This window comes from Peromyscus maniculatus, chromosome 5, assembly GCF_049852395.1.
Source record: "Peromyscus maniculatus bairdii isolate BWxNUB_F1_BW_parent chromosome 5, HU_Pman_BW_mat_3.1, whole genome shotgun sequence".
Classification (NCBI taxonomy): Eukaryota; Metazoa; Chordata; class Mammalia; order Rodentia; family Cricetidae; genus Peromyscus; species Peromyscus maniculatus.
Genome location: NC_134856.1, coordinates 126806840 through 126825882, shown reverse-complemented (window position 1 = coordinate 126825882; position 19043 = coordinate 126806840). Strand labels below are relative to the sequence as shown.

At 45.4% G+C, this 19043-nt stretch overlaps 1 protein-coding gene across 3 annotated transcripts in view; it reads left to right on the top strand.

Moving 5' to 3' along the window:
* Atxn1 (ataxin 1) overlaps positions 1-19043 on the top strand; it is a 410907-nt gene that overhangs the window by 273540 nt on the left and 118324 nt on the right. The window lies entirely within an intron of this gene.

The window sequence follows — 19043 nt, the reverse complement described above, 5'->3', positions numbered from 1 at the left end:
TCTTTCCTTCCCTTTTCCTCTCCTTTCTTCTCTCCCTCCACTTGGCACCCTTCTCCCCCTCCTAATCCTCTCCCTCTCCCTCCCTTCCTCCCTCTCCCTCTCTCTTCCTCTCTCCCTCCCTCTCTCTCTCCTTTGTGTCATACAGTCAGGATCTCACTCTGTAGCCCAAACTAGCCTTGAACCCTGTGTAGCCCACATTGGCCTTGTGCTCAAGGAGATCCCCCTGACTCAGCTTTTTGCCTGCTAGTATTACAGGGCTGAGTCATACCATGTGGTGCAGAATGTCCTCTGTGAGTTTTTAGAACTCTGCAGAGATGGGACTCTGTCCACGCAGTGCACTTCCCTGAGCCTTCCTTCCTCACACTGAAAGATGTCAACGATGCCGGCAAACGGCCTTTAAAATCCTTGTGGTGGCTCGCGTTCCAGAGCTTGGATATAAAAGTGAAGGTTTTTTCAGCTTTGCTCGTGGTATGTGTCCCCCAGCACCTTACCAGTTACGCTCTGCTGGCGTCCATTGTACGGTCCCTTCCAAATGTAACCCCACTACGAAACCTGAATGGCACAGAACCTAGAGAAACCCCTCTGATAGCCTGACCGACAGCTGGGTTCTTTCTTCAGACTTGCAACTTTAAGAAATCGCCATATTCCATCTGGTCTTCAGACCTTGTTTGTTTGGTTGCGACAGGTCTTCTGTAGCACAGGCTGATCTCCAGCTCAATGTGTAGCCAAGGCTAGCCTTAAGCACTTGGTCCTCCCGTGTCCACCTCCCAGGTGCTGAGATGACCGGTCTGTCCACCATGCCTGGAAATGTCACCCCCGTCCCTGCTGTCCCTTCTCTCGGTACCGATGGCTCTTGGTCTCTGCAGCGCCTCTGTCTCACCGGCCTCCTGATCACAGCTTCCCTTTGACACCCTGCCCGTACCTTCAGTCCTGGAGCTTTCGCCTTCCAGTCAAGCTCTGCTTCCCTGACCTCACTTCCTAGAGCATGCTCCCTGTCCAGGCCCTTGTCTCTGAATCACACTCCCAGCTTCTGCCATCGCATGGCCAGTCAACCCTGCCCCTCTCAGCCTTCCCCCTGCCTGGGACTCCTCTTTACGGCCTCCTTCTTGATTAATTCCACTTGGCGTTGTCTTGTAGTTGGAAGGACAAAAGCTTGAAACAGCTAACAGTGCAGGGTTTTTTGTTCTTTTTTTTTTTTTAATTAATAAGCTTTAAAATTTTTTAGGATGGCTTCAGATTTATAGGAAAGTTGATTGGAAAGTACCAAGAGTTCCCATAGCCCTGGCTTCCCTCTCCCGGGACATGCAGCAGCATCCCCTCTTATTAAAATCCTGGGGCGTAGGCTTGTCGTAATGGGTGAAGCCATATCCATCTACTGTTCCTAACTGAAAGCTATGGCTTACCCTGAGTTTGTTCATTTCACACTCTATGGGTTTTGACAGATGTTCAAAGGCATGTCTTCTCCATTGCTATCTCATTCAGAGGAGTCTTTCTACTGGAAATCTTCCTTGTTGTCTGCCTGTATATCCCCACCTCCTGATTTTTAAACCCATGGTCTTTTCCTGTCTTCATTGATTTTTTTTTTTTTTTTTTTTTTTTTTTTTTTTTTTTTTGGTTTTTCGAGACAGGGTTTCTCTGTGTAGCTTTGTGCCTTTCCTGGGACTCACTTGGTAGACCAGGCTGGCCTCGAACTCACAGAGATCCGCCTGGCTCTGCCTCCCGAGTGCTGGGATTAAAAGCGTGCGCCACCACTGCCCGGCGATTTTTTTTTTTTTTAATTAAGAAAATTTTATTCATTTTACATACCAAAGGTCCCCCTCTTCCCCCCTCCTGCCTCTCCAGCCTCCCCCTCCCAATCCACCCCAATTCCCTTCTACAAGAAGGTAAGGCCTCCCATGAGGAGGTGCATTTAGTAGAGACAGGTCCAAGCCCCTCCCCCTGCCTCAAGGCTGTGCAAGGTGTCCCATCATAGAAGTGGGCTCTAAAAGGCCCGCTCATGCACCAGGGATGGATTCTGATCCTACTGCCAGGGGCCCCTTAAGCAGATCAAGCTACACAACTGTCTCACTATGCAGAGGACCTAGTCCAGTCCCATGCAGGCTCCACAGCTATTGATCTAAATTTCATGAGTTCCTACTAGTTCCATTTGGTTGTCCCTGTACGTTTCCCCATCATGATCTTGATGCCCCTTGCTCATAGAATCCCTCTTCCCTCTCTTCACCTGGACTCCTGGAGCTCTGCCTGGTGCTTGGCTGTGGGATCTCTGCATCTACTTCCATCAGTTACTGGAGAAAGGCTCTATGATGAGAGATAGGGTATGGGTCCTGTCTGCACCCACCTCTGCTGCAGCCCTGTTCCAGGCACACTCACCCTGGGTTTTGACATGGGCGCTGGCCCTTTAAACTCCAGCTCTCATGCTTGAGCAGCAAGCTCTCTTAGCCACTGATCATCTCCCTGACCCTGAGCCGCCGCCATCCTTTTGACAAGAACAGATGTTTTTCAAATCTTGTGCCAGAGCCTATTGAGATGTCTCAGTGGGCAAAGTTAACTACCAAGATAGATGACCTGAGTTCAATGCCAGAACCCACATAGCAGAAAGAGAGAACCGGCTACCACAAGTTGTCATCTGGCTTTCACACATTCTGGCATCTCTGCATGTGCATACACACGCGTAGTAAATTTTTCTACTCTTATGTTAGTGGGGCCAGTGGGAGGGTTAGCAATGTTGCCGCCTTTTTACGCCCTTTCATTTGACTTCCTGTTCAGACACATGCTCTATACCCATGTGCCAGGGCTTACCTGTTGTTGGTGTCCCACAGCACTGGGGCTGGACCCAGGGCTTGCACACGTCTCACAAGCACTGAACTGCCATGATATCCCACCCGACCCCCTGACAACAGACACAGATAGAGTCATGGCACATGGGATGGGACTTTGGAATCTTCCCCGTTTGAGCCTGCTGAATTTAGTCTTCCTGCAACTACAAGACTGAGGAGAAAAGCTTACTTCCCCATAAGATACAGTCCCTATGGAATCTGGGCTCTTTTGTAAGCTACACACCATGCAGTCATTCCTGCATCTATTAAAACTCCAGACATTACTGGATACCAGGAACGTGCCCAACACCTGGGCACCAGAAATTGGTGAAATTATTATGGCCACTCCACGTAGTTAAAAGGGAGGTTTATTTTGTGGGGTAACTCACAAGTGAAGGGATAGTTTACAGGGTCTGGGGAAGGTGTAGTGCAGTCTCTGGAGAACTCTACTCAGTCTACCTGCAGCATCCAGGGTCCAGGAACCCAGCGAGCGAGCATCCAGATCTCGGGTCTTCAGGGTCCTCTCTCAGCCTTGTAGGCGCGACCATTACCGAAGCCTCAGTGGGGGTTGGAGCTTCCAGGTCAAAGCTGGAATGGCTACCCACTGCATGGAACCCAATCCTTGCCCTCAGCAGGCCAGTCTTAGCTCCTGCCCCTCCTTTCCCACCAAAATCGAAAATGCCTCTCTGTGGTTGTAATTGAGTGTTGCTTGCTAGAGGAGCTTCTGTATTATTTCTTAGTCACATTAACAGCCTTGTGAGTTGAGGAGAGAAAAGGGACTCCCTGTGGGGGTTGCCCCAGGGATGCCTTCAGAAACAGGATGGTGCTACCCAGAATGTTTCCTTCCCTTTCTTTTTCTGCTCCCCCGCTCCCCGTGCCCCCTTCCCCCTCCCTATGCCCCCCCCCTGCTTCATTGGAGGTTGATCCTGGGGCCTTATACATGCTAAGCGAGTGCTCTACTACTGACTGCCTCCAGACCAGTGCTTCTCAACCTATGGATCACGACCCCCTTGGGATCAAATGACCCTTTCACAGGGGTCGTCTAAGATTGTTAAAAAAAAAAAAAACACAGATTATTTACATTATCATTCATAACAATAGCAAAATTATAGTTATGAAGTAGCAATGAAAATTTATGGTTGGTATGGGGGGGTCATCACAACATGAGGAGCTATATTAAAAGGTCGCAGCATTAGAAAGGTTGAGAACCACTGCTCTCGACAGACAAACAGCTATAGCAATAGATCTATAGCCCTTTTTCAGTGACTCACTCTGTACCCAGACTACCCTTGAACTCACCCCGTAGCCCAGGCAGAGCTTCAACTAGCAATCCTCTCTCAGCCTAAGAGCTTTAGACCACAGACCTGGTTCATCAGGACTGACTGAGAATCTTTTCTGCACATAGAGGAAGCCCATCTTTGTATCTTTAACATCTTAGGCAGAGTAGGGAGGCTAAAGGTAGAATGGGGCGGGGCGGGGGGGGGGGGGGAATGACAACCTTTTGACCTTTTAAACAACCACATTTCAGTTCAGCATGTTCCTGTTTGCCCAGAAGGAGGGCAAAGACAGGGAAGGAGAGAGTACGAACTCTAATTACAAACCTCATGTTTCTTTCAGCTATACTATTTTCAATCCTATATAATTTGTACAGCTGAAGTGTGGTAAGTGCTCGCTTTGCAGTGTGAAAACACAGTGCTCCCATTGAATGCTTGGAAAAGATCAACTGTGATTCAAACAAGAGGAAACTTCCTGAGGGTCTGATGAGTCTTACTTTGCAATCAGCTCAGGCACCATTTTGCTTTCCAGAAGATCGGGCCTGGGAAGAGTCCAGGTGTCTTGCAGCCCTTTCTGTCAATGCTGGTGGTTTTCTGGTCCTCTCTCACAGATGTTGTGACATAGGGACACTAACCTGGAGCTCAAAGAGGATAGACTGGGCTTCTTGTGATGCTCAGGAAGGTGATCAGCACAAACTCCGTCCCCAAGGGTGGGAGTCTGGTCCTTATTGGTGGAAAGGCCAGCATGTCTGCAGCATCCCCATGGATGAGACAATTATTAAATATCTCTTATGGGGTGTAAGTGAGTTTTGTACACTCAGGTTTTTAGTGGACTATTAGGGAATCTTGATAAACTCTTAGCATCTCCATGAAGCAGATGAGCTTGCTGGGATGGAAGTGATTTGTTTAGCTGCATGTTAGTGGTAGAAGAACTGAGTGGGCATCTGTCTCTGTGAGTGATAAACCCATATCCTCTGTGCTACAGAACCTTCCTCTTCCCTCGAGGCAAAGAGCTAGATGGGAAAGGAATAGAGGCTGATCGTAACAGGACAATGAAACTGTTCCTCAGGCCCTGGAAACAGTCTGGAAACCTGTCCTCTCAGTGTTGGGACTAGTTTTAGCCTACTTGACCTGAAACATAAGGAAAAAAAGGAGAAGAAAGTCAACAGTCATTAATGCACTGCCTGCATACAAAACTGGGTGTTGAGACAGCTCTGCTGAGTAAATTTGGTTGACAAATGGACTTCATTCCTTCCTTCCTTCCTTCCTTCCTCCCTCCCTCCCTCCCTCCCTCCCTCCCTCCCTCCCTCCCTCCCTCCCTCCCTCCCTTCCTTCCTTTTCCTAAAACAAGGTCTGACCCCATAGCCCAGGTTGGTTTGGCACCCCACTGTATCACCCAAGCTGTCTCCAGACTCACAGCCATCCTTCTGCCTCAGCTCCCCAAGTAGTAGAGAGACAGGTATGAGCCGCCACGCTTGGCCTCTTTTTCAGTTATTTCTTGTGTTTCCACATTGTATAGTGCGGCAATAATCACCCGCGGGTACAGGTATCATCTGTTGCCTTGCTTGGTGGCTTACAAATATTTTCAGTTTCAGCTCCTTTTACAAGCACACTCTTCTGTGAAACTTCAACATACCAAAACTGATCAAAGAAAACTTTGTTAGCATAGTGTATGTTAGACGTCAACATAGAATGCTGACTTATTTATTTAGGCGGCGAGAACAAAGAAGTCTTGTGATAAGCAGAGAAATCTGAAATCAGTTTTATGGGTGGCATCTGTGGCCTTTTCTAATTTCAACTCTCAATTTCTTTCCTCCTGCTGATATTTTAATGTTGCAAATTCTTGAGGAAAAAAAATCTTGCTTTTCTGAAATGGGGAGTTTCAGATAATTACAGGGGTTTTGATTTTCTAAAATAGTGACTCGTGACACACCTTAGTACTTTCTCCCCCTGCTTACATCTTAGCATCTAAACTCAAGGAAGAGGGGGGAAATGTTGCTCCAAAGTCAAAATCTTTAATATGGTGCAAGAATTTTCACTTTTTAATTGATAAGTCTGCAGTTTAGGGAATACATCATAGCTTATTGTAGTAAGTCTTAGACACAGAAAACACTATATATATAACATTAATGAGACCCACATGGCTGTCCTAAGAAAGAAGAGCTCAAGAGGCTGAAGATGCCTCTGTATCTGGACTGTTTCTCCAAGCTGCTTTGCTGGGCCCTAAGTGTGTAGTTCTGGCCTATGATTCTCTCCACCAAAGCTTAGCTGCCTTTGGCAGGGCAGCTTTGGCAGTTCAATGCCAACGATTCAATTTAGTCGTGCCAGTTTATGCCACACATTGAGTTATTTTTATACATGAAAATCCACTGGCGGCCAGCATGGGGGCTGCCTCAGTCTGTGATTGAGTGGGACATGGTGATATTGTGGGAAGGGACTCACTGTGACATTTTGTAGGAATGAACATAAGAGTTTTTTTTTCATAAAGGGGGAGAAATGGAGAGCAGAGCTATAGTCGTTCTGATGAGAGGTTATCAGCTGTGTGCAACTGGGACCATGACTTGGAAGCTGTGTGACCTGAGCAAACCTGGCTGTGTGGGCCATCGCTGGTCACCACAGTGTCCGTGTGGAAGTTAGCATTAACTTCTCAGGTGACCATGCACCTAAGGAGGCAGAAGGACATCTTTGATGCAAGTCAGTTAATGACTATTAGAGAACAAGAGACTTCCCATCAGAATGGAATGTAGGAGACCCTTCCTGCAAGCAAGAATGCTTTCAAATCCCACCCACCAGGACTGCTGGAGATAGCCTGAACTGGACTCCCAGATGTGGGACTAGTGCAAGCTTTCCTCTTGGGCCATGGTCTAGCCTGGTGATTCTCAGGGTGTAACTGTGGGATCACCACTGCATAAAGACCTTGACTGCTGTCTTTGATAGGGATTTTAGGAGACTTTTTGTCATTCAATAAATAGTCATCTCCGAGGGCCTCCTGTGGGTACTGAACCATGTCTCTTGCCTGCCTTCCTTTAAGAAGCTTCATGCTAGCATAAAAGATGTGCAAGAAATAGGCTGGCAGCATCACTGTGTTGGGGCTCTTAAGACCATGTAGTCCGTGGATAGGAATCAAGGTGTCAAGAGGAAAAGAAGATAGAACTTTCTTTTTTCTAAGACTGGGTGTGACTATGTAGCCCTTGCTAGTCTAGAACTGACTATGTAGACCAGGCTGGCCTCAAATACGTGGAGATCTGCCTACCTCCACCTCCCAAGTGCTGGGACTAAAGGTGTGTGCCAGCACACTCCACTGAGGATTGACCTTTTTGACATGGTAATCGTGTAGAGAAAACTGCATTGGCAGGGACCTAAGTGAGCACGTTTCATGCATCTTCAGGGTGAAGATCCCAGGATAGGGTAAGACTGTGCCTAGGGAGAGAAAGAAAACCCGGAGGTCAGTGTGCTGGCTGAAAAGCCACAGGTAAAAGTAAGTCAGAGGTAGGGACATCAGAAAGCTGGCATCAGAGTCTGCAGGGCCTTCCCAGCCTTGACAAGAACCAGCAGTGTTTTGAACACAACATAGTAGGAGCTGTCACAAGCATAGGATCTGCTAAAGGGTTTAAGTGGACATCAACTGATCCTGATTCAGGCCTTAGACTCACAGGGACGATTTTGATGATTTTGACGATTTTGACTCTACACTTGGCCAGGAACTTTTATACACTAACTTCTGCATTAAGCAATTTTTTCTACTATGTGAAAAAATAGGGGCTTTTTAGAAATGACAGTTAGTAGTGAAAATTCAATTTAAAAATGCAGATGCTCTGAATCTTCTGGGAGTTTTAAACAAGTCTAAAAGCTGCATACTTTCATAAAGATGAAACTAGAAGTCTTATATGTAAAATGTGTGAGTGTGCAGCCAGCACCTTGGCAAAGCTTGTACTGGGCACCAATCCTTTCCGCTGACCACCCTTCGGCCAGTACCTTTGTTCAGATGCTGGGGTCTTGTTGTCCATCATCCTGGTAAGTTAGATTAGCTAAGCAAGGAAACTGAGTCACCTATAAATCACTGGCTTCTAATCATGCACACCTCATTAGAAATAAGAATGCCCCTAATCCTTAAAGTCTTAGTTTTCCTGCCTCTACTGTTCAAGTGCTGGGATTGCATGTATCACTATACCTGGTTATGTGGTGCTAAAGACAGAACAAACTAACCAGGCTTGCAATCAACCGACTGAGCTGGATCCCCAACCCAAAAAAACTCTTCATTTTAAGGATAAAGGTTTTTTGGGGGCAGTGGCATGTAGTCCTTCCAACTTTAGAGATAGTTGTGGAGCTGAGGTTCCAGAGGAGCTCGCAATCACTTAGTGTTTTCTAACAATTTTGCAAATTTGGAGCCATGCCTGATGGAGCATGCCTGACGGAGCATGCCTGTAATCCAGGACACGAGAAGTGGAGGCAGGAGGAGGAGGATCTAGAGTACGTAGTGAGTTCAAGACCAACCTGTCCTACTTGGGGACTTTTCTTAAAAACTGAAAAAACAAGCCAACCGGGAAAGTGTATGCATTTTCTGTCATGGGGCTTGCTCTTCACACAGGAGGCACATTCTGTAATTTCAGGCAGACACTGTGAGCCCCAGGTACCCAGCAAGCTCTATACAGTATGTTTGGATTCCCTACTCCCACATTAAAACTTTTATTTGGGTTTTTATACAGGGTCTCTATATGTAGCTCGAGCTGGGATTCCAGCTCTGTCACCACATCTGATCCACCATAATAAACTTATGACAGTTACTGACATATGACCCATGAGGATGTATTTTACTGAAAGGGAACAATAACATGTGAGGAATATTTTAGGCTATTGTAGGGGAAACACATTTGGGGTTAAATTGTTTAAAACACTTTGAAAAGTAGATATTATTTATTGCCTGCCAAAGAAAGCAAAACAGCATGTGTAAAAGCCCCACCTGTGGAGTGTATTTAAAATAAAATGGAGTTTTCTAGGCTCCATTCCCAGCAATTCTGATTCAGAAATCCGGACTGAGCAGACTTTTAATTTTAATAAGTAGCCCAAGCAGGCTGACAATGGGACTGTGAATTTTAATAAATACCCCAGTGGCAGCTGTGGGGGTGATGCACATGTGAGAAACACTGCTGAATTCCCAGAACAACGTGAGCCTTGTGTTTACAGCACACATGAAGTAAGTCCAAACAGAGAGAGCTGCTGGAAAGATGCGCCCGGCTACCCCGTCACCTCATCCCAGTCAACATTGTCTCGTCTGCCCCATGCCTGCATCACTGTTATTTTGAATTAAATTCAAGCAGCATGCCATCTATAGATCTTTTAGTACTTAAATGTCAAAGATCTCTTTCTTATACAAAACTATATTTTCGTTCACTTTAAAAAATAAAAGGAAGAATGAGGCTGGGGAGATGGATATGTTTGTAAAATGCTGACAGATCACAAGGATCTGTTCATTCCCCAGAAGCCACATAAAGAAGCTAGGCATGGTGATGTGCCTCTGCCACCCAAGCCTGGGGAGAGGGAGATGAGCTAAGCCCTGCTGTTCACTGACCAGCCAGTCTAGCCTGCTAAGGCCAAAGAAAAAAAAAAGGTAGGGAATGACACCTGAGGTTAACCTCCCATCTCCATACTCCCCATACAGGCACAGGCACTTACACACATGTACACACACACACACACACACACACACACACACACACACACACACACACACACACGCGCGCGCGCGCGAACACATGCATGCACTTAGGAATTTCTTTGAATAAGGACCAAATAAATGTCATTTCCGTCTCCTAAGCTTCTTGTACACTTCTGTTCCCGCCTCCATTTTTTTATGCTGCTCTTTTTCTCTCTGTTGAGAAACTGGACTATTCATCTGCTGAGGTTCACTCCATCTGGATTTTGGTGAATTGCATCCACGTGGTGTTGGTAGCCATGTTCCCATGGTTCCTCACTCCCTCGTATTTCCCAAGAGTTCTAGAAGCTTTGTGTTTCCTTCACTCTGCCTGCCTTTGTCTAGCTAATGGTTGGCATGTGGCTTTGCCACAGGAGGTAATGTTTATTGGTGACTTTCTTTGCACTGAGACCTTGATCCGCATCCATGAACTTAAGAGGGATTACACAATGGTTATAATCTCATTCTGTTGTTCTTTATTCATTTATTTGTGAGATTCATAATTCATGAAAAGAAATACCCTTACATCTTAAATTTGTTTAGCCAGTGCTTCAGGTTTTGTACAAATGCTTGATGTTTTCCTGGTATTTACCATCCCTCTGGTTCATAGTGTTCTCTTGAGTCACCATGATTTAAAAGTCTTCTTGTGAACTCACAGATAGATCCCGAACAGTGACTACTCTTCATGCTCCTAAAATCATGTCAAGTGCTAGCCACTGGGAACCTCGTCAGTGGAGTACCTGAGTTCTTTTAGTCCTAGCCTAGCTGTCTTTGATGTTACAAAACAGTCTCACGTAGCCCAAGCCAGCCTTGAACTCAAGATGTAGCCGAGGATGCCCTTGAACTTCTGATCATGCTGTCTCCAATTCCCAAGTCCTGGGGTTCCAGGCCTTCACCGCCACCCCCAGCTCCCCTCCTGGTCTTTGACAGTCTGTTTTCTGGACCCACAGATTGTTCCTGGCTCTTTGTCTAGTGCTGTTTTGTTTTTCTCTTCCGGACTTTAAAATCTTTCCGAGGCTTCTCTTAAAATTCCCTTTCTCCTTCCTCATTTCTTGTGGATCCTAAGGTCATTCTTTCCTTCCATTCTCTAATGCCCCCAGGGTGCATTTCTGTCTTGTGTTCTCTGTTGTTTAATCTTCCTTTCTATTTTTTCTTTTCCTTAAAATTGTGTACCAATGGCTTTGCTTCCCTTGATCTAAATCTTGAGTTTCTCCAGCCCCTTCCAAGCCTCCCCAGTCCGTCGACTGTCCTTTCTAGCTCCTGCTTTCCCAATTCCTCTGAGTTCTTTTGAAGTATTAAAGTTTCCATCTGTGTTGTGGGCATGACTTTGTGGTGAGAATGTTAGTCTGAGGTTTTTCCCCCTGCTCGTAATAACAGCATTGAATTTGACCGCAATTCTGTTTTGTTATTCATTCTTAGGTTAAATGAATTTTCCTGTATTTTGTGAAGGGGGTGGGGCAGATGAACCAAAAAAAAAAAAAAATTTCCGCTCCAGGGCTCCACAGCTCTACGGCTCCTCACTTCCATGATGTGATGGAGAAAGGCTCATACTTGGTTTCCTCCTGTTTCTCTGCTTCTCCTCGGTTCCCCTCGCCCCTCCCTTTCTTCAGTCATGACGTCACCATCATGTACACTCGATTCTCCTCTCAAAAGTTTCTCCCTGAGCTCCAGGAATGGCTCTGCAGTTAAAAGCACTTGCTGCACTTGGAGAGGACTTGAATTCAGTTCCCAGCACCCGCATGGCAACTCACAACCACCCATTATTCCAGTTCCAATGGGCCCAGCACTCTTCTGGCTTCCATGGGTATCAGGTGTGCACATAACACATGCATGGAGGCACTCATGAGTGCACATAAAATAAAAATGAATAAATCTGAAAAGTTTCTCCTCAAGGGTAGTCTTATTATGTGTGCAAGCTTAGTATATTGGTTTTGAGAGTTGATGTGTGCCACAACCCTTGCTGCAGGTTTCGTGAGTGGGTTCCCCGGAGTTCATATGTCAGAAGCATAATCACCAGTGCAGCGATGTGGAGAAGTGGGGTCTTTAAGAGGTAATTAGTCCAGAAAGGTTCTGTTCTCATGGGGAGATTCCTGCTTTTTTGCTTCCTTGTTAGTTGCTAAGACAAATATCCAACAAGAGAAACTAGAGCGAGGGAGGGAGGGAGGGAGGGAGGGAGGGAGGGAGGGAGGGAGGATGGAAGGAAGGAAGGAAGGAAGGAAGGAAGGAAGGAAGGAAGGAAGGAAGGAAGGAAGGAAGGAAGGAAGGAAGGAAGGAAGGGAGGGTCCACTTCGGCTCGCAGTCCATCATGGTGGAGAGGCTGGGGTAGCAGATGTGAGATGCATTGCTTCCACAGTCAGGAAGCAGAGACAGGTGAATGCTGGTCTGCAGCTCACTTGCTCCTTTTTACCCAGTCTGGAACCCTAACCATGGAAGGGTGTGGCCCACTTTCAGTTAAGCTGTCTGCCCACACCCTCATAAACACGCCCAGAAATGTGTCTTCCGGATGGTTCTAAGTCCGGTCAGGTCAACAGTGAGCATTTTCCATCACAATGCTGTTATTTGGGGAGCAGGTTGACTACCATCATCTGATAATGTTCTCATTGCTTCTCTTCCCTCCTTTCCAGACGGGAGTTTCCTTGACAGTGGACTTCCCTGAAGAACTGTAATAATAAATCTGTTATTTAAACATTGTCTAGCATCAGCTGTCACATTGAAAACAATACAAAGTGGACTAAGAGTCCACCTAACACTTGCATGTGGCCCATTGCCCCCACCCTATGGAATGACTTCCCCTGGGTCATTTGCCAGTTGGCTGATGCTGTCCTTAAAATTGCTCATCAACCTGGACACTAACCACTGATGCTTTCTGGGGACTCTTTGGCCCCAAGCCTTTTGGTCCCCTCCCCCTTTCCATCCCATGGTCGTTGACCATAGCCTCAGATGGTTGGTTCAGTTGCACCCATTCCTGTCTGCTGGGTCATGGATTACATACTCACATCTTTCTGTTCTGGTGTTATCCATGGTGCATTGCTTGGGTGACCCTAATTTCTGTGTTCTTGCTGTCGCCGCCGCCGCCACCATCATTATTGTCTTCATCAGTGAGGAGGAGGAGGGCAGAGATTGGGAAAGATTAGTAATCTGCCCTGCCTTTGGCAAGGGCACCCCATAATCCCCGCCCACTGCTTGAAGCCTTTAATAGGGTCTGGGCAGCTGTTTTTCTAAATGCCGTCATTCTGAATTCAAGTGAGAATACTTGCAAATGTGGAAGGTTTGGTTTCAATCATATATTTTTAGTAAATATTTTATTAGGGAAAACAAAACAGGAAAAGGACAATGTGCTTCAAAAAACAAAGCATTCAACTGCTAGTCATTACTTTTCCATTTAAACACTTCCAGCTGGACATGGTGCCACATGTGTGTAGTTCTAGCACTTCAGGGGCTATTGGACCATGGGGCCCAGGACTGTCAGGCTAGCCTAGGCCATACAGTCATACAGAGACCCTGTCTCAAAAACAACAACAACAACAACAAAAAAAAAACCATGTAAGTTTTCTTTTCTAAATTAATACAGCATGAAAACAATAGAATACAGAATGATACAGGCCAAGTTTGGATTGGACTATAAACTCTAAATGGCAGTCCTGATCATTCTGATATGTTATAATAGCTTGGACAAGTCAGGGCTCCTAAGTCCCCACACTCTTTCCATCCCAAGGTCCAAGTTCCCTGACTCCAAGGCCATCTCTAGCACTAAAAATTGACCTTGTAACTTATAAAATGTAGTTGTCCAGGAGTCACTGACAGTCTCGTGTTTTGTTATTTTTGGTGAGATAAAAAGGGAACTCTCAACTCTTTCTGTTGTCCTTTTCAAAATCTTTGTGGTTCCTCATACCACAGAAGGCCGGGTCAGCAGATACACAGTTTATGGTTATGTATTTATGATTCTTTTAGCACCTTTTGCCAAAAGGTTCTTGTCCTGATCACTTTAATTTGGATCTGCAGAGGATCAGTCACGAAAGGGGAAGTTTTGAGTGTCCTCGTTGGGAAGCTCTCCTTACTACGTGCTGTGAATGACTGCAGACCTGATTCCCAGCTTATAGGAGACTCCAGACGAGAACCTTGAATTGCTTCTTCCTGCTTCACTGTTAACTGAGCGCCTTCAGTGTTCAAAGCTACAGGGGCTCAGGTACTGGACCACCAGCCTCTATTCTTTTTCATTCTGTTACTTTATGAATTTCATGATTGCCCACTGACCTAAGAAGTAGCATTATTAAATTCCCATCTGTTTTGTAAATATTTCTCTAGGATAATCACTACTGGACTTTTAAACAATATTTACTTCATTGTTGTAGATCATGTCTGTATTCTCTTATGTATATGTGTACACAGGTACGTGTCAGAAAGCCCATGGGATCCCTGGGAGATGGGGTAGCAGGTGTCTGTGAGTGCTGGGATCTGAACTTTAGTTTCTCACTGAGCAATAAGCATTCTCAGCTGCTGTCCCATCTCTCCAACCCCCTCCTTGCTGGGTTTCTAAGTGTAAATCACTCTTAGATTAAAACATAAGCAGTAAGTAAACTAGTCATTGAATCCTACGTGCAGTGTGATAAAAGGGGGCAGTTTGGCTGCCCATTGCGGAGTCGCAAAGGTGAATTGTAGAATTTTGCGTTTCTAACTAAACATGACTATTCACAAGGGTGAGAGTGGACATCACCTCTCCCTTCCTTGTTGCCGCCAGGACATCTGTCTTAGCAACTGATGCTGTGTGCCGTGCTCCACATCAGCATTGTGGTATGTGTCATGCCTGTCATATTTGGACAGAAGAGCAAAAGAGAAAACAACCAAACAAGAATTTTTATTTCCGGGGCTGGAGAGATGCCTCAGCAGTTTGGAGCACAGGCTGCCCTTCCAGCGGGCCCAGATTTGATTCCCAGCACTCACAACCAGCTGCAGCTCCAGTTCCAGGAGATCTGATGTCCTCTTCTGTCCCCTCTGGGCACCAAGCAGGCACATGGTCCACAGATATATATATATATATATATATATATATATATATATATATATATATATATATGCAAAGCACTCATACACATTAAATATTTTTTTAAAAGGAAAGGTAAAGTTTATTCCATATTTTAAAAAGGAAAGTTCATAAATGCTGAAAGAAACTAACACCTCTGAAAAACTTCTTTGTCAAGTAAAGTTTTAGAGGTTGAAATCCGTTTCTTTGAACACAGCATGTCCCGATACTGCGAATATATATATATTTACATTCACCTATGAGGACCAATTGGCTCAGGCTCGGCAATCCTTGCTATGATAGCTGAGGGAGTACAGGTAAATGGAACAGTGGCAATTAAGGAAAGAGGTATACTGCGTTTCATTCCATGCCATCCCTTTCATGAGTTGTGGAGGAATTGCCGGAGCTGCTATAAAATGGACATCAGCAAAAGTGAGAAACAATGAGAATCTCGGATCATCTTTGTCTGGATAATTAAGACTTAGCTGGGTTTGTTTGATGTGTGTACATGTTCCTATATGTGGGAAAAGATGGTCCCAAAATTATAACCAATGCCATTTTTTTTTGAAGGCTTTTGGAATCTGTAACCCATGGCATATGGTATCAAATTAATTTGGGGTTTCACTGGTCTCCGTCTGATGTGGGCACACTGAATTGTGAGCTAATAGCCTGGCATCCGTGTTTGCTGAGTGCTTTTCGAAAGATTCTGCATTCAGAGGCTTGAGGTCATGTGATGACCCTGACTTAGCAGATGGGGAAATGGGGGCATGGAGCCAATAGATGAGTAACTTAACAGGGCTCTGCAGGGGATCCTGGGTAGAGCTGTGGAGACCTAGGTCTGCAGACTGACTCTGCCTTCACCATTTCTGTGTTTATTTTGAGCACTTCTCTTACTTTCGTTCAGTTGCTTGCCACCAAATACCCCTTCATTCTTGCTGCTCTGCGCGCCCCCCCCCCATTATTTGAAGGGAGAGGGCTTTAGCAGAGAATGGGTTGTGTAGATGGGGCTGTACCACCGACCCTGTCAAGGCATCAATGTGCCTGCAGCCCAGCAGCTTCAAAGCTCTCAGATGCCTGCTTACCAGAGCTTCACCTGTTCCAGGACATCCCTAACCTGGGGGGACACCTCTCCCTATAGGGGTAGGGTTCTGGCTTTTTCCAGCTCCGAAATCTCCTATGAGCACTCGGCTTTGCTTCACCCAGGCACCTTGACGCCAACCCTGTGGGAATTTAACACTGAATTTAACACTGAACAGTTGTTTCTCTTGGGGTCCAGGTAAATCGGGGATATCTATTAATTGTGCTGATAAAGACATATTCAGAAGGAGGGGACCGCCAATTGCCTTGAGCAGAGCTGTTGGCTTGATGTCCAGTGGCAGTGGGGTCTGTATTGGACTGTCACCTGAAATACAAATCTTGTCACATTTATTCCAGAAAGTGCATCCTTAAGGTATGGTCTGCTACTTAAACAATCAATATTTCAATATTTATGGGCTTTTAAAAGGTTTCTTCCCATCGGCTGTTCTTACCAAGCTCCTAAATCTGATACACAATGGGAAATATTTTGGTACAAAGCCCATCATACACATCCCTTGTACTGATGCCAGAGACAAAGTTCAGTGCCGCCCAGTGAGGGGATTTCTTTATACTTCTCTCCAGCAGACTGTTTGCCATGTATTTGCTCTGAACTAAGAGGTGAGGATTGAACTGTGTCGTGCCTCAGAAAAAAAAAATCCAGAGAGTTTAAAAACATTCATCTTGAGAGATGGAAATACATTGAAAGTTGTGGAATGTTTGAATGCCAGCCCAGGCACTGGCGAGCTTCCATACAGACTTCGCTGTAAATGTGCACTTGGTGACTAAGTTCAGGCCCTTCAGAGTATAAGCAAAACTCTTCTTTTTCTAGCTCGTCAAGAGGAGAGAGAAAGACAGAAAGAAAGAAAACAGAAATAGGTTAAGCAAATTTTGTAGCGGTGCTTATGTGTGCACAGACATGTACGAGCCCCCCCCCCTCTTTCCAAACTTGGAAAACATATTTTAACAGCCCAAGTATATTTGCATGATTGATCTACATCGGAGCCTCTTTTTTCCCTCTTCCTCTCATGTTTTTAATCGTACAGTTTAAATGTTTTTAACTATTAAGCCTGTTTTCTTTTCAAACTGCAAACAGCCTGTGAGGCTAATAAAGCTTTAGGAAAGAAAAGACAGTTGATATTTTAGTACTGAGGTTCCGCAAAGCCAAAGGAACGCCATGCAAATGTACTATAGGAGAGACGGATTTGCATATCCTTGTTGGCTTCAGGATGGCATTCTCAGCATGAGCCTGGCACACTTGCTTTCTCCTCCCTCGGGATGATGCGTGTACTAGTGGCAGAGCCCTGCAGGGTCAATTTAGCAAGTGTAACGTGGTGATTTTCTGTGCGGTTTCTCAGAACCACTGAGCAAAATGCAGTAATAAATAGAAGCCGAGGGAAATGATTTTTGAAGTAAGTGCTTCTGGGGGAGGCGAGGAGCCTCTTAGCACTGCCTTATGCAGCCCAAATCAATGAGAAGTGTACAGAGCTGACGGGATGGGGATAGCTCTGTGGTGGAGTCCTAGTCTGGCGTGTACAAGGCTCTGGTCTCCATTCCCAGCACACAAATAATAATGGCAACAGTAATATTGTATGTCCCCTGGGATTGGGAGATGGCTCAGTCAGCAAGGTGTTAGCTATGTAAGCACGGGGGCCTGAGTCTGGACCCCAGCATCTGCGCAAAAAGCAGAGTCGGGAGGATCCATAGAGCTTGCTAGTCAGTCAGTCTAGCCAATAGCTGAGCTCCAGACCAACAAAAGACCCGTTCTCAAAAGATAGGGTGAAGAATGATTGAGGAAGACATGCTGTGTAGACGTCTGGTCTCTGAACACAAGCATGCACACATAAGCACATACATACATACATGCATACATATATACCACATACACAGACACAGGTACCCCACCAGTTTCACTGCCACTTTGATACCCTAGCGTTGCCGCCATGACCCCTGCCCATAAATTGTCCCTTTTTTCATATTTTCACAGCCCAAGTATATTTGCATGATTGGTCTCCATTGATCTACATACAACCCTTGTCTACCCTGAGATGGCTCATTGGAAATGCAAGCCAAGGAATCTGCATTTGCTCAACATGCTATAATAACAACTAGTAGCCTAGTGGTCAAGTTGTTTAATTAACTGTTTGTGTGGCTAGTTGCTGGACCCAGTGGGCACGAACAGTTGCATATCGGCTAAGAAGGATTTTGACATTGTCAATACTAAGAATTGAACCCAGGTCTGGCAGTGATTCCTTACCTCCTTACCATCCATAATAAGGATGATTAAGTAGTTGTGAATATTAAACCAGAAGGATTTGATTGTTGGTCTTTAGGTGAAACTCAAGTGTAGGATTACCAGAGGGAATATGTAAATGATAATGTGTTAAGTTCCAGAGCCTTCCAAACTCTAACCATGTTTTCCTCTGTCACATCAAGGTAGAAAAAGGAAATGAGATTCACCCCTGGAATTCACTTGGAGACTTTTATAGGGTCCCTTTCAACTTGTAAAAATTTCTGAAGTCAATTTGCCCATTCCTGCCCACACTGGTCCTGTAACATCCCAGGAATAAAATCTGCACTCAGGTTTAAAAATAAAATGGGTGGAACAAACTGAATTAGAAGTCCTTGGCAGACATCCCCCCCGGCAGAATGTTCTCCCAATTGGCGAAATTGCAATAAAAAGATTTATATATATATATATATGAATTTTTTTTTACTTTGCTCTCCTCTCTCCGTGTCCCTCCAAGCCAGCTGTTTTCTCTGTTCTAAAAGCCCAGCACACTTGGAGTTTGTCTCACCAGCCCTCTGGTATCTTCCTACTCCCATCCCCGCTCCACTTCCCCAACACACCCACATCATCACAGACAGACCCTGGGTCCCCAGAAAACAAATCGAGGAGAAGACAGTTCCCTGTCAGCACTCAGCTGCCTCAGGGAAGGTCACAGAAACCGGAGAGGGCTCTGCTGTGCTTGGTTGTAAAGACTGCCAAGAAAATAAAAGAGAAAAAAAATCTTCAATGTATCCATTTCTCCCACCTCTTTTTTTTTTTTTTTAATAGTCGGCCCTTTTCTAGAGAGAGGCTTTTGATAGCATGTTATCCCAGCAACTACCATAAACCTGAGTGTTCTACTACTCCCAAATCCCACAGGAATGACTCAGGAAAGAGA